We start from the raw sequence: 24,519 nt of genomic DNA on the forward strand, positions 1-24,519 counted from the left end.
TCACTATTGGTGACTGGTAAACGATTGGACAGGCTAGATGCAGGAAAAATGTTCCCGATGTTGGGGGAGTCCAGAACCAGGGCTCACTTTAAAAATAAGGGGTAGGCCATTTAGGACTGAGATGAGGAAAAACGTTTTCACCAAGAATGTTTTGAATCTGTGGAATTCTCTGCCACAGATGGCAGTGGCAGCCAATTCACTGGATGTTTCCAAGAGTTAGATTTAGAAATGGAATCAAGGGATTTGGCGAAAAAGCAGCAACGGGGTACTGATTTTGGATGATCAACCATGATCATATTGAATGGCTCTATGTTTCTATGACTGCAAGGTTTGCATTTATCAGTTATCACACCCTATGTTCAGTCTCAGTCAGCACATGCCGTGGGAAGAGGACGTGGGTTGCTCCACTGTTACTGAATGCTCTTAAAACAGACAGGTCAGGAGGTAGGCATAGACTTTTATTTCAACCTTCAGTTTCTTGCAGGTTATCAGCAAACCCTGCTCTGCACCCCATCTCTCTGTGCACCCTCATTTTTCACCTACCTAAAACATGTTTCATTTCTAATAATGTGGTGCAGCAAAGTGGTTCAGCTGGTAGAGCCGCTGTCTCACAGCACCAGAGATCCAGGTTCAATCCTGACTACGGGTGCTGTCTGTGTGGAGTTTCAGCGTTCTTCCTGTGACTGCATGAGGTTTTTCAAGGTGGTCTGGTTTCCTCCTACATCCCAAAGACGTGTAAAAATAGTAAGATTAAACGAGAACTTACCAGGTTGAAGTTTGATCTTTATTTTATGAGGAGTAACGTTGAGGGATTACGTGAAGACCCCGCCAGTACGCATGCGTGTCAATCTTCAAAGCAGCGGTGTGAAATCACAGACAACAGTAAATGAACTGAACATAGTAAGATTAGAGAAATAGGATAGCAGTTGAACTTTATGATAGAGGGTGGGCATGGAGGACACGTAATCCTTCAACGTTACTCCTCATAAAATAAAGATTAAACTTCAAACTGGTAAGTTCTTGTTTAATCTTACTATTTTACTTCGGAGTCACGTGAGTGACTACATGAAGATTTTAAAGCTCTGTGATTTCATGCCGTGGAAACAAGTCCAGGCGTCATACACTGCATCAGTAGGCCAATGATGAGTGAACATTAAGAATGCTTTCAGACATTACATAGTATAGACATGTTGATGCTATTAATGAATAATAGTGGCAATAGTAACTTCCCTCAACCTGGAGGAAGTATGAACCATACCTAACATAGAATTGGCAATACCTCTGATCTGGCAATAGGTTTATTCTGAATATTTGGACAGATTAATAGTTTGATCATCCTGCAACCGCTAGGGTGTGGTCCATCCCTGCTGCTGAGGTATAGCGGTCCTGGTGGAATGAGACTCAATGTCAATGTACACTCCTGTATATGCCAGACCCATATAATCATCTGGAGAAGGTCCGTAGCGATTCCTTCTAACAAGATTTTATGTAACTAACAATATTGGTGTCCGTCTATAAGGCTCTTGGGAACCTTGACATACTGGTGTAGATCTGCTTGATTAATCATAAACAAAACATGTTATTATAGCCCGCAGATATGATCATCCTATCCAGTGTAGCAATGACTGGATCCGTAGCACTGTACTCAGCGCCATGGTATAATCACTAGTACGTGAGTATGACCATGGACAGGGATGTTGCTGGTGCCCATCGGTGAAGTGACGTAGTACAATGTTAACAACCCATATCTCTGCGTCCCTAGGTCTGGGAGGTTTTAAGTTGACTGACTATACCTTCATATTCTAGATGTCAGAGGGTGAGACCGGACAGAGTGGTTTATGTTCTCAGCAGCCAAATGATGAGGAGGTACTTCAGGCACAGTAATGGAATAGTAACTTAATGTTATAATCCCATAAAACTGAATTTTAATGTGTCAGTCATCCGTGCCGAGTTAAACGTAAGGAAGCATAAACAATGCTTTCCATCTCCTATGCAGATTGCTGCTATTTGGTGCTATCCCTGCAATCTGTAGTGAGCACTCCTTATGCTTATGGTTTGACAACCTGAGCCGCAGGAACAATCTCTCAGAGTCAGTAAGTCTATGAATTGATTATATCATGCAGAGGATGGTTTCAACATCACAACTGAACCAGCATCTTTTTTATCCGGAAATAACTATGTAAGGTTTTATGCTCATTTTTCGCCTCAGCGGGAGCCATAGGTATATAACCCAGGCAGGCACTATGAAACCCGGAAGCGGGAATCTTGCTGAATTTTGCAAGACCCGTCAATTGAGGCCAAATGGAGGAAGACATAAAATAATATTCCTCCCTAGTGTAGTGAGAATGCACCCTTCGCCACTAATATGCCTCGTTCACTGTTGATTGAGCCTGGAGGCAACCATCTCAATAGTTTATTCCATCGATCCACAATGTAATTAAATACTTTGTGATCACACATTCATTCTGTGTTGTCATTGATTTTGCATAATAATACACCAGTGCTAAATGCGGTTTGGTAAAACTATCACCAGATACTTTGATTTGATTGTACCTTTGTGATTAACATATACCACCACCAAGTGTATCACCTTGGACTTGTGCATGCAGTTTATGCATATCCACACACCTTTTAATGCACAGAATGCACCTGGTGTCCATTGGCAGTTGATACCATGACTGAACACTTGATAACTCATGCTAATCCCATCTGCCTCCGTAACTAGAGATGGTATTAGTAAATTACCCATCTTTGGGCAATAGCATAAGTTTGGAAATGACTGAAGATTCACGGATAAGAGGTTTTAGTGGAGCAAAGCTGTCCATCATTGTGACTTTGCTAGTTTCAGCTAAAAATAGCAGAGGTCTAATTTTTTTGTCTTAGAGCTGATCCCAGACAAATAAATGGATGATTGTATCCCAATAATCAATAGTTTCAGTTGGTATCAACTTAATTTAAATTTAACTGGACGGGTGAGAACCAATTTCTCAAATATAGCTATGTTGCTGATAAGGCTAATTTAGTAAAATACAGTATGTTCAATATCATCCAGATTGGCTATGCCACTTATTTGTTTGCTCTGTGCAGCCGAAGCACTGATAGTAGTGATTTGGTAAATAATCTGGAAACTGGAGATAGCCCATTTTGCAACGCTACTGAGTGTATCGTTGCCTCATCCAGTTAAATTTCAAATATCTTCAACCCTGTGAGCTGAAATGATCACATGGAAGTTATTCAGAAAAGTCTATACTGCACATGCGGGTTGAGGCTGTTGACAATGAACAGTCCATATCCCATTCTTGTGAGCCTGCCTTGAAAGGTAACTCCAACCATACCTGTGTGCAGTATAAACTAATCTTATGTTATCCCAAACCAGTGTAAATATTCAAACCAGTTTAATATTACCAACTTGTATCCGTGACAGGAGACATCATCGATGTGATTCCATAACTTTATCCGAATGGGAGGACTTGTGCAACCCGACCCAGGAGCTGCCTCAAACATGTGTGCACGATTTTGCACCTGCTCCTGGGAGGTAGAGGAGCTCAAATACGGGGTTGGTGCATCTTCCAGGAAGGCCGTTCTGGGCTGTGGCCTAAAAAGACCTTTGTCCTGGTTGTACGGCCATCAAGCTTTCACCAGCTTCAGTTCATCGTGGTTTGCTGGTGGGTGCGTAGGGGTGCTGCCATCGAAGATGTGAGGTCTTGCGTGATGAAGTGGCCTTCCTGAACCCGACGGCCACTCGTCGAGCTCCTGCTGCTGGTAGTGTTGTTCCTGCACCCCCTGCACACTTGTATCTTCAGCCAAACCCCTGTCTTCAGAGTCAGCCCAGAAGTCACTCCTAATGCTCCACTCTGTCGAGGGAGATGCATTATGCAGCCCTCAATAAGGTGCTGCAATGGGCATCCTGGGACCCCATGGTGACTAGACTCCATATACCGGAGCATGTCACATTGGAGCTTCTGCTCCATCAACCGCTCCATGCGGGATATGCGATCACAGTTGCTCCTGCCGGCGGTGAGTCTTCACAGCCTGACTCGTCCGAGTCTTCGGCTTTTCCGACTTCTGCTTGGCCTTCCCACCAGTCTGTTGTCGATTCCGACTGTGCAGGTGCCAGGTCGGAGACTGCTGATCAATAGCGATCCAGGTGCAGTCTACCGCTATAAAAGGGATAGCCGCGATTTACAAAGTCGGGGGGGGAGGGGGTGTATATGAAGCCGCTGGTTTTACTGCCAGCGGCTCAGTAGGCAACATAACGCGTCCGCTCCTCGCATCCCGCAGTCTACGGAGCGGGTTCTCCAGGTGCCTCCGGCACCAATATGAAGCCGTTGGCTCCACCGCCAGCGGCTCGAAGGCGCATCCACCGCCGTCCGCTCCCCGTATTCCATGGTCTCCGAAGCGGTAGTCCAGGTGCCCCTGGCACCAATATGAAGCCGCTGGTTTTACTGCCAGCGGCTCAGTAGGCAACATAACGCGTCCGCTCCTCGCATCCCGCAGTCTACGGAGCGGGTTCTCCAGGTGCCCCTGGCACCAATATGAAGCCGCTGGTTTTACTGCCAGCGGCTCGAAGGTGAATCCACCGCCGTCCGCTCCCCGTATTCCACGGTCTCCCGAGCGGGTTCTCCACCAATATGAAGCTGCTGGTTCTACCACCGATGGCTCAAAGGTGAATTCACCATCGCTCGCTACCCGCATTCCGCGGTCTTCTGAACGCTTAGGTCCGTGGGCGGGATTCCCCGTGACCGGGGTTCCCTGCAGTTCGGGACTGGGGTCTCCCCTCCGTCCCAACTTCGCCCCGGACTTTTAGCAGGGCCTCTAAGTAGAGGTTCCTGCAAGAAGATTTAAGCCTGAAAAGTTTTTTTAAAACTTACCTCAGGTCTGTTGCTGGCAGGAGAATCACGTCCACCCTGCCAGTCGTCACGCAATGCGATAGACGATATGACACACATGCGTACTGGCGGGGTCTTCACGTAGTCACTCATGTGACTCCGAAGTAAAATGTAGGTTAATTAGCTTCTGTAAATTGCCTCTAGTTTGTTGGGAGTGAATGAGAATGAGGGATAACAGAACTAGTGTGAACTGGTGATAGATGTTCGGCATGGCCTGTTTCCACACTGCATCTCTGAACTAAATTAAAGTAAGTTTAAAGTTTATGTCATAGGAGCAGAATTAGGCGATTTGGCCCATCAAGTTTGGTTAATCTATGATCTAGCATCTATAATCTATCCCTCTCAACTCCATTCACCCCCTAACTAATCAAGAACCTCTCAATTTCTGCTTTTAAAATATCCAAGTACTTGGCCTCCAAAACTATCAGTGGCAATGAATCCCACTGATTCACCACCCTCTGATTAATTTTAATTGTGATTATATCTTTCGACGATATAAGAATTCCACATGCAGGTCTGTTTCTAAAACATGGAACCCTTTCTTGCCTTATCTTTGGTTTTCAACCAAATGCGCCTCTTCAGAATTTGCTTTCCCACTGAAGAATGTTCCCTTAATCCAATCGATCCTCTCTTGAGAAGGGTCCCAACCTGAAATGTCACCTGTTCATTTCCTCCCCAGATACCTAGTACCGTGAGCATTTTTTGCTTTCCTCTCTTGAATCCAATCTAATTCCACTGCCAGCTGAGCTTCCCCAGTGCTTTGACTGGTGAAGCCTCACTGTAAAAAGCGCCTGCTGTTGACTTCAGAAATATTTGCCCTTATTTCTCTCCCTGTTCGCCTGATTCCCACCATCAGTTTAAATAACCCATTGTAGCTTCCAATACTTAAATCTTGTGGCATTTCAGATCGCGTACCTATCAATTTGTTAATCAATTTACAAAATGTTATACGCAACTTGCTCCCTCCTGGAAATTTAACCCATATATGAGACGTGCGCTAATTCACCCAAATCTATTCTGTATACTCAGGATCCTGAAAGCCGCTGACAACTTGAAATGGAGCAGGTCTTAACTTGACAGTTGTGGTTTGCTATGACAGACAATGCAATGCCTAGTGCTAATACATCTCTTAGAATCATGGAGTCATACAGCCTGGAAACAGGCCCTTTGACCAAACTTGCCCATAGTCATAGAATGATACAGCATAGATGCAGGCCTTTCGGCCAACTTGCCATCACCAACCAATATAGTCCCACCTGCCCGCGTTTGGCCCGTATCTCTCCAAACCTGTCCTATCCATGTACCTGTCTAACTGTTTCTTAAATGTTGGGTTAGTCTCTGTCTCAACTACATCGTCTGGCAGCTTGTTCCATACACCCACCACCGTTTGTGTGGAAAAAGTTACCTCTCAGATTCCTATTAAATATTTTCCCCTTCACCTTCAACCTACTCTGGCCAAGAGACTCTGTGCATCTACCTGATCTATTCCTCTCATGATTGTATAGACCTCTATAAGATCACCATGCCTATGTCAACTAAGATACCCCATCTACACTAGTCTCACTTGCCTACGTTTTAACCATATAACCATTTCCTACCCATGTACCTGTCAAGATGTCTTTTATCGTTGTTATGGGACCTGACTCAACTATCTCCTAACTACTCTGGTAGCTAAACGTTTAAAAAAAATTTAAAAACTACATGGTTCTTTCGACGTGCATATTACGATTTCACAGTAGTGTCACGACCACTGACTAGAATACTTAAGGTTGAATTTAATAGGAAACACGTCAGCCATTTAAATACTCATCATCTCTGATGCTTTGTGGCTTCGCTGCAAAGGTTTGACAATGATCAGAAGAGACGCACTGAGTTCCTTCTGTGTGTAATGCATGGTCTGAGCATGATTACAATGTTACTGCGTAGATAATTGTCCCTTAAATACCCTTCACAAAAGCATGGTTATGTATTTGAACATCATTATATCATTTGTTTTGTAATACAAGAAATGTCAACTGATTTTTGGTGTAAAATATAATTCATTGTGCTGCCAACATTTGTTCACTCTTTCTCAATCTCACTTATCTTTCTCTTGCTCTTTCTCAGCTCTGTTTACTTCAAAAGCAATCACTAGTGAAAACATTAAACTGAGTCACTGCCAGCTCCTTTAGATCACTTCTACCTATTAAGGACAGAACAATGGCACAGCGACAGAGCTGCTCCCTCATAGCGCCAGAGACGTGGGTTTGATCCTGAGTACAGTTGCTGTCTATGTGCAGCGTGTATGTTTCCCTGCGATGGCTTGCGTTTTCTCCCGGGTGCCCCAGTTTCCTCCTGCATTGCAAAGAGGTGCAGGTTTGTAGGTAACTGGCCTCTGTAAATTGTCCATCTTGTGTGGGATGCAAGAGTAGGATGACATGAAATTAGCATGGAGGGGATCTGTGGCCAGTGTGGAATTGACGGGCCGAAGGGCTTGTTTTCCATGCTGCAACTCTAAACTAAACTATTCATACTATTCAGCATCATAACTAACAGAGTTGTCAGGATTTTTTACATTGCTGGTTGTCACATTTTGCAATATTATAATTGTTACAGTTCTCCAAATATGCTCCTGGCTGTGAATGCTTCTGGTTACCTAATATCGAGAAGCATGTTTCATAAATCAAGATCTTCACATTCTAAACGGAATCATCGTGTTCTTTTCTATTCTAATTCTCTTCACTCCAACTTCATTCTGTACAATCTCCTAACACTGTGCGTCTCATTGTTGAAAACAAGAATCATCTCATTGCGCAATATAGCAGATGACACAAAGTTGTGTGGCAGTGTCAACTGTGAGGAGGATGCTATGAGAATGCAGGGTGACTTGGAGAGGTTGGGTGAGTGGGCAGATGCATGGCAGATGCAGTTTAATGTAGATAAATGTGAGGTTATCCACTTTGGTAGCAAAAACAGGAAGGCAGATTATTATCTAAATGATGTCAAGTTGGGAAAAGGGGAGGTACAATGGGATCTGGGGGTTCCTTGTTCATCAGTCAATGAAAGTAAGCATGCAGGTACAGCAGGCAGTGAAGAAAGCAAATGGCATGTTGGCCTTCGTAAGAAGAGGAGTTAAGCATAGGAGCAAAGAGGTCCTTCTGCAGTTGTATTGGGCCCTAGTGAGACCACACCTGGAGTATTGTGTGCAGTTTTGGTTCCCTAATTTGAGGAAGGACATTCTTGCTATTGAGGGAGTGCAGCATAGGTTCACAAGGTTAGTTCCTGGGATGGCAGGACTGTCATATGCTCAGAGAATGGAGCGGCTGGGCTTGTATACTCTGAAGTTTAAAATGATGAGAGGGGTTATTATTGAAACATATAAGATTATTAAGGGTTTGGACAAGCTAGAGGCAGGAAACATGTTCCCGATGTTGGGGCTGTCCAGAACGAGGGGCCATTGTTTAAGAATAAGGGATAAGCCATTTAGAACGGAGATGAGGAAACACTTTTTCACACAGAGAGTTGCGAGTTTGTGGAATTCTCTGCCTCAGGGTGGTGGAGGCCGCCTCTCTGAATACTTTCAAGAGAGAACTAGATATGGCTCTTAAAGATAGCGGAGTCAGGGGATATGGGGAGAAGGCATGAATGGGGTACTGATTGGGGATGATAAGCCATGATCACATTGAATGGTGGTGCTGGCTCGATGGCCTACTCCTGCACCTATTGTCTATTTAAACTCGTATGAAAAAGCTTGGAAAATTACCTTATTCGGTGCATCCAGACAATAACATTGATGTCACTTGTTCAAGACTACTTTGTCAATTTTGCATTATCTTTTCATCCTAGATAGTTTTCTGCATTCTTAATCTTTACTTAAATTCTTCAATAACAAAAGGATAAATCCTGGTTCAAATTAAAAGAATAACTTGGAATGATATATTGAGTAATTCAAACTTTTAACTATTCGAGACACAAGGAACTGCAGATATTGGAATCTTACATAAAACACAATGTACTGGAGTAACAGGCTGCATCTGTGGAAGGAATGGGCAGGAGATGTTTCAGGTTGGGACCACCTTTCTTCAGAATTTTAGCTATTGGGGCTGTTTGGAAATTAGGTAATCAAATTTGGCTTTTGCCAGATTTCCTCTGCTTAGTGTTTTATTGATAGGTTTACATTTCCTCAAAATGTTTGCAATATCCTGGCTAAGGGATGATCTCACAGCTTTTCTGGGAGCTTGCAAATGTGTGCAAATTTGCTGCAAAGTTTCCTACATAACTGTTGTAACCACACATCCAAAAATACACATCATTATCTGAAAAGTGCTTTGGGATGTTCCGATTCTTCCTTAGTTCTCTTTTGACACCCACCCACAAATGAAGCTAATAGAGTTGATGATATGATGCAGTTTATTGTAAAGTTTAATAACTCAGTAATCTTGCCACTTTTATCCATGGAAGATAAATTATTTTTATTTGCATTGTTCATCTCCTAAATCACCACGGCACGATGGTGCAGCAATAGATTTGCTGCCTTCCAGCGCCAGAAACCCAGGTTTGATCCTGAATACGGGTGCTGGCTGTACGGAATTTGTACGCTTTCCCTGTGACTGTGTTTTCTCCGGCTGCTCCAGTTTGCTCCCACATTCTAAATGTGGAAGTTTGTAGGTTAATCGGCTTCTGTAAAATGTCCCTAAGTCAGTGGGCCTGACTCCATTCTGTATTTCTTAAAAAATAAAATAAAACTAGTTCTCTCCTGACCCAACAGAAGTGTTTAAGATATCCTCCAAACTAGAACGGAATTTGAGCTGAGAAAAAAAAGTGATATTTGTATAAAATGAAAAAGAACTAAAAATAGCAAACTGGTCATAATGCGGTTAGAACAAGCAAATAATAACAAGACTGTGAATGTGGATATTGTGAAATATAACTTCTATCTGATTGATGGTGAAATATGAGACTAAATTTGAGGATGTGACAATTACTTCAGTGTTGATAGGCTGGTCAAGGGAACATTGCCAAGATCCATAAGCACTTTACAGTCAGCAAACTACAATAGGATTGCAGTCACTGATCTCTCCAATGATCCATGATAGATAATTTCTGAATGTATATCAGGGAAAAATGGACTAAACTCTTGGCATGCACGTGAAGAAAGTCAAGTTAGTGACACCTCTGTTTGTTTTCACTCTTTGACAGTTTTTTGTCCTTTTTAATGAATACTACTCACGGATAAAGTGGGAAATGTGGAATATAATATCACAGGACCCAGATTCAATTCATCTCTAATTTGTGTGAACTATATTATGGATGATCATTAATTAAACCTCACAATCAACATAAGCAATTGCAACTAATTTTTATGTTGCTCATTGGAGAGATTTGTGCTTTATTGACAAAATAAATAAATGTATTTGGTGTTGGTGTCCCAATAGATTGATTAAACTGCTAGATTAAACAGAGCTGTTTATTAAGTTTCCAATTTTGCAACATATTATACTAATATCAGCCAAGTACAATTAATGTATTGTCATTGTATTGTCATTCTAGCTACAGTCATTTAAATTAACTTTGGTGAAAATCTAAGCCTGAAAATTAGGTTGAATTATTATTTTTGCATTTCTACAAGTCTGTGAGGTTAGCATTTCATCTATTCCCTCAAACAAACCTATGACTGGTACATGGTACTGCTATCAAGTATTAATATGGGTGCTTACAGTTAGATGGTGCGCTGACAACAACCTCCCTTAACTCCAAGCAAGGAGCTCATAATGGAAATGCAATAATAACAGGTGGAACGTGTTTCTAGCTCAGGTTATAGTCACACAGGGACCCACAACAGTTGCTGGAAGGCTCTTGAGCAAAGCACAAATCCTGGTGCTGCTGAGGATCTCCCTGCATTTGGTATCAATTTGTCTCTTCATCTTGCCTTATCTAACGCTCCCCTCCATTGAGTAAAGCAGCGCTTTGCGGAGGGCGCTCATTGCTCTCGGTTTACCCTCCTACCATCTACAGGTATGTCCTCTTTTTTTACTCAGTGAATGTGGTTTATATGTCCCCTGCTGTTGTCTCCCTGTACACTGGATAGAGTTGAATCCAAGTACGTTTTCATTCTCGTCTAATATGTCCTCATCTTTCACAAGTCCACCAGTCTTTTCTGCATCCAAATCATCATTCTCCAACACCACCAGTTTTTGCATCCAAATCATAATTCTCCAACTTTCTGCAACCTTCAATGTGATTCCACCACCAATCACATCTTGACATCCCCATCTTTTACCACTTTCCATAGAGACCACTCCCCCCCACAACTACTTAGTTCACAAATCCCTTCCTGGTCCTTGGGTATTTTTCCCTGCAACTGCAGTAAATGTAACCCTTGTCCCTACACCTCCTCTCTCATTGCCATTCAGGGCCCCCATTAACTGGTCCAGAAGAGACAGAGGTTCGAGCACCTCTTTAAACCTTGTCTATTACATTCAGTGATCTTGATGTGGCCTCCATTACATCAGCAAGACCAAGCGTAGACTGGGCGATCATTTCGCTGAACATTTATGCTCTGTCTGCTAAGAGCTGATGGATCTCCTTGTTGCTAACCATTTTGAATCCCCTTCCCATTCCATGCCGACCATTCAGTTATTGGCTTCCTCCAGGGTGAGGCCGCAGGCAAACTTGAAGAACAGCACATCACATTCCAGTTGGGCTGCTTACAATCCAATGGTACAAATACTGAATTCTCCACTTTCAATGATTCTCTCACTACTCTCGTCTCTTTCACGGTCAGTGCTCCAGAACAACAAACAAAACACAAAGTGCTGGAGTAACGTTTAGAGAGGCATATGGATATGAGGGATTGGAGGGATATAGGATATGTGCAGGTAGTTCAGTGATGGTCTTGACATCATGTTCGACCCAGGCATTGTGGGTTGAAGGGCCTATTTTTGTGCTGTACTGTTCCATTCTAAAACGTTAGTGCATCACGAAATGCATCTTCACAGGCATCTTTTTGTAATAGATAGTAATCAGAGAGTGGCAAAATAATACCACTAGCCTGATAATCAGATGGCAGGGTGGAGTAGGAATGATTACAGCCCCTTGCCCTTTCCCTTGCAATTTAACAAAGTGGAGGGCGTAATTTGGAAGTAACCCCTCAGCACTAATCAACCATCAGCATGAATTGATGAATGTTTTGATTTGATAAATGAGTTAATAATAACCAGTTTGTAATGACTTCAGATAACCTGTCTTGAAAAGTGTCATTCCCCTATTATTGGAGCTGGCAGGACAGACACAGCAAATAGTGACAGCAGCATTACAAAGCAATTAAAAATAAGCTAGCGACAATGACTTTCACTTGAATGCTGTTAACTGCATCCCGTTTACTCAGATAAATCAGCATGGACAAATGTGTCAACAGCTTGTGTGTTGACACATATAACATCTCTAATTAGAAGATAAAATTCCCTGTAAAAGGACACTAATTGCTGGAATAATGCAGTGGGTCAGGCAGCATCACTGGAGAATGTTTGGTGACGTTTTGGGTTGGGAACCTTCTACAGACTTATTGTGGGGGATGGGGGACAGAGCAAAGACAGCTGAAGCAGAGATCAAAACCTCTAATAGGTGATACGGTTGAGGGGGGCTCAGTCTGTATGAAGAAGGATCACAACCCGAAACATCACCTATCTGCGTTCTCTATAGATCCTGCCTGTGCACTTTGTGTCTTTATTTGAAAAACCAGCATCTTCAGTTCTCATCAGTCTGCCCAACACCATTTCCTGCATAATGTGGATTTCCTTCAGTTCCTCCGTCACCCCAGATCCTCTGGCCACTAGTACTTCAGGAAGATTGTTTGTGGCCTCCTTAGTGAAGACAGATCCAAAGTACCTGTTCAACTCATCTGACACTTCCTTGTTCCCCATAATAAATTCACCTTTTTCAGTCTACAAGGGTCCAACTTTGGTGTTAACTATTTTTTTCCTCTTCACATACCTAACCATATAACCATATTACAGCACGGAAACAGGCCATCTCGACCCTACAAGTCCGTGCCAAACAATTATTTTCCCTTAGTCCACCTGCCTGTATTCATACCATAACCCTCCATTCCCTTCTCATCCATATGCTTATCTAATTTACTTTTAAATGATACCAACGAACCTGCCTCCACCACTTCCACTGGAAGCTCATTCCACACCGCTACCACTCTCTGAGTAAAGAAGTTCCCCCTCATGTCACCCCAAACTTCTGTCCCTTAATTCTGAAGTCATGTCCTCTTGTTTGAATCTTCCCTACTCTCAAAGGGAAAAGCTTGTCCACATCAACTCTGTCTATCCCTCTCATCATTTTAAAGACCTCTATCAAGTCCCCACTTAACCTTCTGCGCTCCAAAGAAAGACCTAACTTATTCAACCTTTCTCTGTAACTTAGTTGTTGAAACCCAGGCAACATTCTAGTAAATCTCCTCTGTACTCTCTTTATTTTGTTGACATCCTTCCTATAATTGGGCGACCAAAATTGTACACCATACTCCAGATTTGGTCTCACCAATGCCTTGTACAATTTTAACATTACATCTCAGCTTCTATATTCAATGCTCTGATTTATAAACGCTAGCATACCAAAAGCTTTCTTTACCTGATTTGTCCTGCCAAGGTGTAGCACCTCACATTTATCAGCATTGAACTCCATCTGCCATCTTTCAGCCCATTCTTCCAAATTGCCTAAATCACTCTGTAGACTTTGGAAATCCTCTTCATTATCCACAACACCCCCTATCTTGGTATCATCTGCATACTTACTAATCCAATTTACTACACCTTCATCCAGATCATTGATGTACATGACAAACAACAAAGGACCCAACACAGATACCTGAGGCACCCCACTAGTCACCTGCCTCCAATCCGACAAACAGCTATCCACCATTACCCTCTGGCGTCTCCCATTCAGCCACTGATGAATCCATCTTGCTACTTTTGCATTTATACCAAACAGTTGAACCTTCTTAACCAACCTTCCATGAGGAACCTTGTCAAAGGCCTTACTAAAGTCCATATAGACAACATCAACTGCTTTACCCTCGTCAATTTCCCTAGTAACCTCTTCAAAAAATGCAAGTAGATTAGTCAAACATGACCTTCCAGGCACAAATCCATGTTGACTGTTCCTAATCAGATCCTGTTTATCCAGATGCTTATATATATTATCTCTAGGTATCTTTTCCATTAATTTGCCCACCACTGAAGTCAAACTAACAGGTCTATAATTGCTAGGTTTACTCTTAGAACCCTTTTTGAACAATGGAACAACATGCGCAGTACGCCAATCCTCGGGGACAATTCCCGTTTCTAATGACATTTGAAATATTTCTGTCATAGCCCCGGCTATTTCTACACTAACTTCCCTCAATGTCCTAGGGAATATCCTGTCAGGACCTTGAGACCTATCCACTTTTATATTTTTCAAAAGTGTCAGTACTTCTTTTACTTTGAATCTCATAGTATCCATATCTACTCTACTAGTTTCCATTACCTCACATAATTCAATATCCTTCTCCTTGGTGAATACCGAAGAAAATACATTGTTCAATATCTCCCCCATCTCTTTTAGCTCTGCAGATAGCTGTCCACTCTGTCTCTCCAATGGACCAATTGTATCCCTCGTTATCCTTTTGCTATTAATATAGCTGTAGAAGCCCTTTGGATTTACTTTCACCTGACTTGCCAAAGCAACCTCATATCTTCATTTAACTTTTCTAATTTATTTCTTAAGATTATTTTTACATTCCTTATACACCTCAAGCACCTCATTTACTTCATTTACTTCATGCTGCCTATAATTATTGTAGATCTCCCTCTTTTTTCCGAACAAGATGTCCAATTTCCCTTGAAAACCAGGGCTCTTTCAAATTTTTACTGTTTCCTTTCAACTGAACAGGAACATAAAGATTCTGTACTCTTAAAATTTCCCCTTTAAATGTCCTCCATTTCTCTTCTACAACCTTCCCATAAAACAAAATAGTAAGATTAAACGGGAACTTACCAGTTTGAAGTTTGATCTGTATTTTATGAGGAGTTACGATGAGGAATTACGATGAGGGATTACGTGAAGAACCCGCTCAGCACGCATGCGCGGCATACTTCAAAGCAGCGGTGTGGAATCACAGATAGACACAGTTATTGAAATAAACATAGTAAGACAAGGATGTCAGGATTTCACTGACATCCCAATTTGGATGCACCTATTTCTGGGGAATGGATTGAATATATCTCTCCTGTATCTGATCACCAGTGAGCGGTACCCAAGTTGAGTAGGCTGACAGAACATTTCCTTCATTGTGGTGATCCACAGCTCCTGCCAGGAGCTCCAGTACAGTTTTTTTATTTTTATTTATTTATTTATTTTTGTTGTTGTTGTAGTTGAATGTGTAATTCCTGTTTTGGAAAACAGTGTCCCATTTCTTGATGATCCTCAGGTATGTTCCCTAGGATATGCGACGGAATGCTGTCATCAGGTTGATAGTGCTGCTGATCCAAGCACAGCAGTGGTCTTCCCAATTCTGCAATTCTTTTAATGACCATGTCGAGGATCACTGGGAACCATGCCTGTGGACTTGGTCCACTGTAATTTGCGTAGTACCCGACTGATGAAGCCGTTGTACCTATTGAAGAGGTAGAAGGAAAGGAGAACATAGAGATTAGATTCCCCCCACCCCTCAATACGTGGGAATGTCTCCATTGCCGCTGCCTTGAAATTGGTTTCATGTGACGTAAGTTAGTACGTGGTGATATAATTGGATATAAGGAATCGATATCTGATGTCCATATTGCTTAGTAATTTCAGCAAATATTTTTGGTTTTAATGTATGTTTACAGTATTTAGCTCACCTGATAGGTGAGTTACTGATGGTCAAACATGTTTGACGGCATACGGTTACCAATTGTTAATAAATTGTCACCTAATATCGATGTTCTCTGCCCAAGTGGTTTGGTATATGCCACCACTGTGATGTTGTTAACTTATAAACGAACATGAACATTTGGTGGATTACTGAGCAAATGCTTCACTAGAAATAAGTAAGTTAATATATAACACGTTTAAGTCAATTCACATTGGCACTAAGCATTACAAGCTCAGTAACACATCAGGACACATAAGATGTTACTCAAAACAGGTGGAAGTGTACAACCATAATCCTTCCTGCCGATAAATTCCATGACGATACCCAGATGATACCCAGCTTTATTTGTCGCTGAGGGGGGGAAGACGCCTTTTCTGTAAAATCGCTTCTGTTTTGTCTTGATGACATTAAGTCCTGGTTGGCCCTAAACTTTCTTGGATTTAATGAAAAGAAGACAGAGGTGATTTTATTTGATCCCAATGGCTGCCGTGAACCTCCATTTGTTAATTTAGGTCCATTGTCAAGGTACGTGAAGCCAACAGTTGTGAACCTGGGTTTTAGGGTGGACAGTGACTTTAAATTAGTTCGCCAAATATGTGCGGTGGTTAAGTCCAGCTTCTTTCACCTAAGGAAGCTGGCGAAGGTGAAACCCATTCTCGAGCGGCAGCATTTTGAGACAGTAATCCATGCCTTTATTACAGCAAGGCTGGATTACTGTAACGCGCTCTATTTTGGTGTTGCTCGTTCTTCACTGGCTCGTCTCCAGTTGGTTCAGAATGCTGCTGCTCGCCTTTTAACAGGGACTCAAAAGAGGGAGCACATATCGCCAATTCTGGCCTTCCTACACTGGCTCCCGGTGCACTTTCGAGTTCATTTTAAGATGCTGTTATTTGTTTTTAAATCTCTGAATGGGCTTGCCCCACCTTACCTCTCTGAGCTGCTCCACCCATACGCTCCTGCCGGGTCCCTCAGGTCAGCTGGTCAGCTGCTCCTGGAGGTACCGAGGTCTAGTCGGAGGCTCAGAGGGGATAGAGCCTTCTCTGTTGCTGCTCCGGCACTCTGGAACACCCTGCCGTTGCACATCAGACAGGCCCCCTCACTGCCCATCTTCAAATCCAGTGTTAAAACACATTTGTACTCCCTGGCTTTTGACCATGCCTGAGGCTTTGCTTCTGTTTGTGGTGTTTTTGATGTTTCTTTATTTTACTTGTCTTTTCCTACTATTTCTTTTGATTGTTATTTTTGGTGTGTATTAACTTTTTTGTCAATGATTAGTGATGTACAGCACTTTGTTGCAGCTATGTTTGTTTTTAAAGTGCTCTATAAATAAAATTATTATTATTATTATTATTATGATAACACTCCAGATTAATCAATTTGCCCCCATATTACAGGTATGGAGATAGTTTTGAACACTAGTACCTCAGCTCATAGGAAAGGTACAATGTTCAGTAGCTGGTAATGCTGTTACTATCCCAATTACTTTGCCACGTAGTTGATTGGTGGTTAATGTTACCATAACTGATAGTCTTAATGAATACCAGATGACAAAGTTGTGGATGGTCAACGTAAATATCTGGATATATGGCAGTGCCTGCTAAATAAGTTAGTAGCTAATGCAGCTAAAGCTGTATCCAAGGATAGTCTGTCATTAATATATAGACATGCCATGATAGAATGTTTCTTAAGTGTCAGGGCTGGTTGATTCTGGATAGCTTTGACTTAAATGCCGCAATGCTCATCATGGTTACTCCATCCAGGTAATTGCGGTATATCCGAAACTTATATGAAAAGGTACTGAATAGTATGCATCTCCAAGGTCGGTGTCTACCATAAAGTATCCTTGGATCCATGGTAGTAGTTACAAATCCCATAAATGGGTATACCTGGTGAAATACTCAAGTGGTTTATCAATGATGGTGCGACATTCACCGTCGTGGGAGGGTAGACCCCTTGGGGTGCTTGCTGAATTGGTGGCAAGATATTAATTCTATTTCCCTTGTATTTATTTTTTCTATATAACTACCAAGAGTGATAGCTTCCTAACCAGGCGTGATTCACCTACCCCCTTGTTAGTACAACCCTTCACTTTTATGTGATGGTAGGAACTATACTTATCTGTCTTCATTGTTGTTTTCTTCGGTTTCTGGTTCCTTGTTCTTGTAGGGACGATGTTTGTTGGGGGGTGGTGCATTTTTCATGGGGCCTGCTGTGGGCCCTGGCCTAAAATGCTATGGGTTTGGCATGCAGGCCCCGAGCTTTCACCAGTACCATGAGGTAGACGCCCCTGGTGGACTGCTGTCTGGTCTTCTGTGTGGTGCTCATTCCAGACTCTGCCCTCTTTTGCCGAATAGTTTGAACACTTCGTCCAGTTTTTTAGGACTGGTTTGGTAAGTGCCAGGTAGCAGGATCTGTGCTTGTGAGGTCGGCGTTCTCATAGTCCTGTTAATTTCATAGATGAGGGCAGGTTTGTGACTTCACTTGAGAAGTTATGGGGTATACCGTTGAACAGTAGGGTCAGGTGTTTTGCCATACTACCCTGCCCTTCTGGAATGAGCAGGTGAACATGATAGCCGACGTCAGGATATCAAATGCATTTTTAAAATATTTAGGTGAAATGCGCTGCTCAATGTATCCCCCAATAATGGCGGGCACTTTGAGTAAATGCAATTTAGGGGAGGCGTGATAAAACCAACGCCTCATGGCTACCTGTCTTGGAGAGGTTTTTTGGAAAAGACAGGTAGTAGGCTGGCCATCAGTTAAGACTGAAGCCATCTCGCTCGTGGTGAAACCACGTAGCGGCCACACCCAGCAGCTCTTCCTGTTCCTGTACCTCAAAGCATACTCCCGATGTTGTTCAGCCAGTGCCCCTTCTTCTTGACCAGCCCAGCCCTGGTCGCCAAAGCTGTCCTCGGATGAGGAGGAAGCAATGGCCAGTGCACGGGGCACTGTGGAGGGAGTGCCTGAACTCCCTCTGCGAAACTGCTCCCCATAAAGCAAGTCTCGCTGGAGCTTACGCTCCAAGAGCTGCTCCATGCGGCTCAGGCGGCTGTCTCTGCCCTAAGCGGGCGGTGAGACGTCTTGACATCCAGTCCGCTGCTCAGGCGCTAGTGGAACTGGGCTCGGCTCGGTGTCGGGGATGGCGGAGCGCCGGGTTGGCGGTCCTACCGCCCTCTGTCCCCCACTGATGAGACGCCTGTCTGCTGGAGCCGAGCTGGGGACAGGTTTTTTGGAGAGTCTTGTTCAGTTCTTTTTTCTTGGTACAAGCAAAGAACTCTCCTTTGCCAGTTAAACCGACCTCAGAGTAGACTTACCTGATGGTCCGTTTTTTAACTGTAGCGGGAGCGCCTGACTCCCGCTGTTCTCTGGACTGGAACCCGGCACAGCTCCCTGTCTGTGGACCGCAGCATGTGCGGTCCTGGTGGCGTCTTTCCCCCTTCCGGCGAATGGAACACTCCTTCCCCAGAGTCCAACGGGGGCCGCTTGCATCGGGACTGGCCCCGGTGCAGCTCCTTGTCCGTGGACCACAGCGTGTGCGGTCCTGGTGGCGCTTTCCCCCTTCCGTGAAACGGAACTCTCCTTACCCGGAGTCCAACGGGGGCCGCTTGCATCTGGACTGGCACCGGCACAGCTTCCTGTCCGTGGACCACAGCGTGTGTGGTCCTGGTGGCGTCTCTCCCCCTTCCATGAAACGGAACGCTCCTTCCCCGTAGTCCAATGGGGGCCGCTTGCGTCTGCTGCTTTGCTCCACCTGGAGCAACAAACGGACGCGAGTCGCTGTTAGCCTGAAGGTAAGACTTACCTAAAGCTTCCTTTCAGGGTTGTAGCGGGAGTGCCTAACTCCCGCCTGCCGCTGTTGCCTGCTGAAACGTAATGCCGCGCATGCATGCTGAGCGGGTTCTTCACGTAGTCACTCACGTGACTCCGAAGTAAAATGTCCCAGTTTACTCCTTTTAAATCATTTCGCATCTCATCAAAGTTAGCCTTTCTCCAATCAAAAATCTCAACCCTAGGTCCAGTTCTGACCCTCTCCATAATTATATTGAAACTAATGGTATTGTGATCACTGGACCAGTAGTGCTCCCCAACGCATACCTCTGCCACCTATCCCGTCTCATTTCCTAACAGGAAGTCCAGCACTGCCCCTCCTCTAGTAGGTACCTAAAGAAGCTTTTACTATCCTTCTTTTTTATTCTTGGCTAGCTTACCTTTGTACCTCATCTTTTCTCCCTGTATTGCCTTTTTAGTTATCTTCTGTTGTTCTTTAAACATTACCCAATCCCCTTACTTCCCGCTCATCTTTGCTAGGCTATACTTCTCATTTATTTTTATACAGTCCCTGATGTCCCTTGTCAGCTATGGTCGCCCCTTACTTTCCTTGGATTCTTTCTTCCATTTTGGAATGACCTGATCCTGCACCTTCTGTATTATTCCTGAAATACCTGCCATTGTTGTTCCACTGTCATCCCTGCTAGGGTATCTTTCCAGTCAACTTTGGCCAGCTCTTCCCTCATGACTCCATAGTCCCCGTTATTCAATTGTAACACTGAGACCTCCAATTTACCCTTCTCCCTCTCCAATTGTAGATTAAATCTGCCCATATTATGGTCATGACCTCCTAATGGCTCCTTAACCTCAAGTTCCTTTATCAAATCCGGTTCATTACATAACACTAAATCGAGAATTGCATTCTCCCTGGTAGGCTCCAATACAAGCTGCTCTAAGAATCCATCACGGAGGCACCCCACAAACTCCCTTTCTTGGGGTCCAGTACCAACCTTATTTCTTATCCACTTTATTTCTTATACTTCGCGCATTCATATACAACACTTTGACCTCGGTATTCACCTCCCCTCTCTCACCGCTCGCAATTGGCCCTGACCTTACTCTCTTATCCCGTCTTGAACTTTCCTTCCCATTAATTCGGGAGTCTTTTGTATTTTTTCCTGTACTCACTTCCCCTTTAACTCCATCTTTATACTCCCAATTTGTCAATCCCTCCTAGGAGAGATGAATCAAGAGTTAGTCGTAAAGTGATACAGTGTGAAAACAGGCCCTTCAGCCCAACTTGTCCACACCGGCCAACATGTCCCAACTACACTAGTCCCACCTGCCTGCATTTGGTCCATATCCTTCCAAACCTGTCCTATCCATGTACCTGTCTAACTGTTTCTTAAATGTTGGGATAGTCCCTGCATCAACTACCTCATCTGGTAGATTGTTCCATACACCCAGCACCCTTTGTGTGAAAAAAATCTTAAATTCAGAGAAACACATCTTCAAGTTAAAGAAACAAAGATAGTGAGTTTGTGAATTTCAGTGCTCCCACTCTCTGGATGAAGAAAGTCCCAATTACATCCCCTCTAAACCTCTTACCAAAAATTGTTGTCCTTTAGTTTGATCTACTTCGAACGTTGATCATTAGGTAACCGAATAGATCCAAGGGTTTGGCTAAGAAGAAAACATTTTATTGATGATCGTTAAGGGAACCAAGTGTGATGCAAGAGGATTCCAAAACGATATCTGAACTACAAACAAAGCACAAAGTACCGGAGTAACACAGTAGGTCAGGCAGGATCTGTGGAGGGAATGGATAGGCAATTTTAGGTCGGGGCCCTTCCACCCATTTCTTCCACAGAAGCTACCTGATCTGCTGAGTTACTCCATAACTTTGTGTTTTGCCCAAGATTCCAGCAACTGCATGCTCTTATGGCTCCATTAGAACTACAAATGGAGTTTAGCCATGCATGGCAATCAGATTAACATTTACTTTTTGACAAACTTTACATTTTCCTTAGATAGACCCAAAATGCTGTCTGAAGAGGGGTACCAACCCAAAATGTCACCTATTATTTTTCGCCAGAAATGCTGCCTGACACTAAATTACTCCAGCATTTTGTTTCTATCCTTGGTATAAACCAGCATCTGCAGTTCTTTCTTACACATTTTAACTTTTTCCTTAGTGTATGTGAACTTTTTATTATCTTCATTTTATTTGATCTCTCTTTAACAACTTAAGGGGTACCATAGATACCGATTCCCTAAATTCTTTCAAGTTCAATGATGTGATAAGAAGCCCAATGACATTGTTCTCTCCCAGGCCAACATGGGAGCATCAATGAATGAATGAATGAATAAGTTTATTGGCCAAGTATTCACGTACAAGGAATTTGCCTTGGTGCTCCGCCCACAAGTGACAACATGACATACAGTGACAGTTAAGAATGATACATAAAACATTCAACATTAATAATAAAACATTATTGATTAAACATGTGAATTAAATAAAATACCAGAGCAAAAGGAGGCTACAGATTTTTGGTTATTGAGTAGAGCGTGGAAAAAAGCTGTTTTTATGTCTGGCTGTGGCAGCTTTGATAGTCTGGAGTTGCTTTCTGGAGGGAAGTGATTCAAAGAGTTTGTGGCCAGGGTGAGAGGGGTCAGAGATGATCCTACCCGCTCGCTTCCTGGCCCTTGCAGTGTACAGTTTGTCACTGGAGGGAAGGTTGCAGCCAATAACCTTCTCAGCTGATCGGACGATTTGCTGCAACCTCCGGGTGTCGTGCTTGGTGGCTGAGCCAAACCAGACCATGATGGAGAAGGTGAGGACAGACTCTACGATGGCTGTATAGAATTGGACCATCATTGCCTGTGGCAGATGGTGCTTCTTCAGCTGCCGCATGAAGTACATCCTCTGTTGTGCCTTTTTGACTGTGGAGTCGATGGTAGCCCCCCACTTAAGGTCCTTTGGAGATGATGATTCCCAGGAACTTAAAAGACTCCACAGGTGTGACTGTGTGTTGTTGATGGTGAGTGGGGTGAAGGGAGGGGGAGCTCTCCTAAAGTCTACAATCAATTTCATTTTCTTAAGAGCATTGAGTTCCAGGTTGTTGTGATGGCATCAGGATGACAGCTGTGACACTTCCTGTCTGTAGGCAGATTCCTCCCCATCCTGGATCAGTCATATCAGGGTCAGCAAACTTGAGAAGCCTGACAGAGGAGTCAGTGGAGGTACAGTCGTTGGTGTAGAGAGAGTAGAGGAGAGGGTAGAGTACGCAGCCTTGCGGTGCACCTATGCTGAGGGTTTGCGAGTCCGAGATGTGCTTTCCCAGCGTCACATGCTGCTTCCTGTCTGTCAGGAAGCTGGTGATCCATCAACAGAGGGGTTCAGGCACAGTCAACTCAGAATGTTTGGAGTGTAGTAGCTCTGGCACAATGGCGTTGAATGCAGAGCTAAAATCAACAAACAAAATCCTTGCATAGTTCCCCTGATGGTCTATGTGCTGGAGGATGAAGTGCAGGCCCAGGTTGACTGTGTCATCCACAGATCTATTGGCCTGATATGCAGAGGGTCTAGCAGGGGGTTCGTGATATTTTTCAGCTTGGCCAGCACAAGCCTTTCAAGGGTCTTCATGACTACAGAGGTCAGTGCAGCAGGCCTGTAGTCATTAAGACAAGTAATCCTTACCTTCAGGGATGCTGCCTGACCTGTTGAGTTACTCCAGCACTTTGTGCCTTTTGATATCATTATTTCCCTCTTCTAAAGAAAGTATCTCTAAAAGATCCTCAAGGGTCGAATTATGACCAGCCAACTCCATGGGTAAACCTGATACAATATTTGCTAAATACAATACTTCAAACTCTGCTTCCACAATTGATCCCCAGAAGGACAAAAAAATGCTTCAAGAATGGCCTTAAGGTCTCCTTGAAAAATTTATAGCCACTGAATATAGGACAGAAGCATCAGCGGAAACATTGAACTCTCCGAGTCTCTCATGGAAGCCACATAAAAACAGTAGATGGAGCACATATCTTCCCAGATAAGCCTCCCAGATAAGTCTTCCCAGACTTCAGATATTGCAAAGTACCCCTAAACCAACTCATATTTCACTGAAATAGAATGGAAGCAAATCATCCTTGACCTCAATGGAATTCCTAAAGAGGTAAAGACCATGACTAATGTCTCTATATGAACAATGAACTTCAGATTCGGGATTACAAAAAAAAAGACACCAATAGTTGGAGTAATTCAGTGGATCCGGCAGCATCACTGGAGAGTATGGATATGTGACCTTTCGGATCGGGACCCTTCCTCAGATTCTAGTCACAGACTCCAGAACATGGATATGTGATGTTTCGGATAATGCACTTCAAAATTCAGTCTGAAGAGAATTCCCGACCTCACCTATCCATGTTCTTCAGGGATGCTGCCTGACCCGTTGAGTTACTCCAGGAGTTTGTGCCTTTTGATTTGTCTTTCCCTCTTCTAAAGAAAATATCTCTAAAAGATCCAATCTATTTCAGCTTTCTGGGACTTTGGTTCGGCCATATTTGGAGTATTGTGTGCAGTTCTCGTTGCCCCAAGCTTTGGAGCTTGGAGATTTTATAAATTTTTCACTATCTATGTTGCTGAGAATTGGGTCGCACGTAAATGGTTTGATTTGCCATGAATTTATAAAAGCAAACTTGAATGTGCAGTTGCGTACCAGTAGAGAGTAAGAAAAGAATCACAGTGCTGAACGCAGTAACCTGTTGCAAGAGAATATTACAAAAAGCAAATACTGAGTTATGCTGATAGTTAGTTAAGGAAGAATTAACAGTCAATTAGCTTGTTTGGTGCTATACATTCTGTGTGATTCGTTGTAAAAACTTAAGACCTTGTACTGTTATCCTTATTGCAGTCAATTAATTCGGCAGCACAGTGGCATAGCGGTAGAGCTGCAGCCTTACAGCGCCAGAGACCCGGGT

The 24,519-nt window shown here is 43.3% G+C and overlaps 1 protein-coding gene across 2 annotated transcripts in view; it reads left to right on the top strand.

Moving 5' to 3' along the window:
• The window catches only part of tsnare1 (T-SNARE Domain Containing 1), a 776,868-nt gene that overhangs the window by 614,792 nt on the left and 137,557 nt on the right, over window positions 1-24,519 (top strand). The window lies entirely within an intron of this gene.

The sequence above is a fragment of the Leucoraja erinacea genome, chromosome 4 (assembly GCF_028641065.1).
Source record: "Leucoraja erinacea ecotype New England chromosome 4, Leri_hhj_1, whole genome shotgun sequence".
Taxonomy (NCBI): Eukaryota; Metazoa; Chordata; class Chondrichthyes; order Rajiformes; family Rajidae; genus Leucoraja; species Leucoraja erinaceus.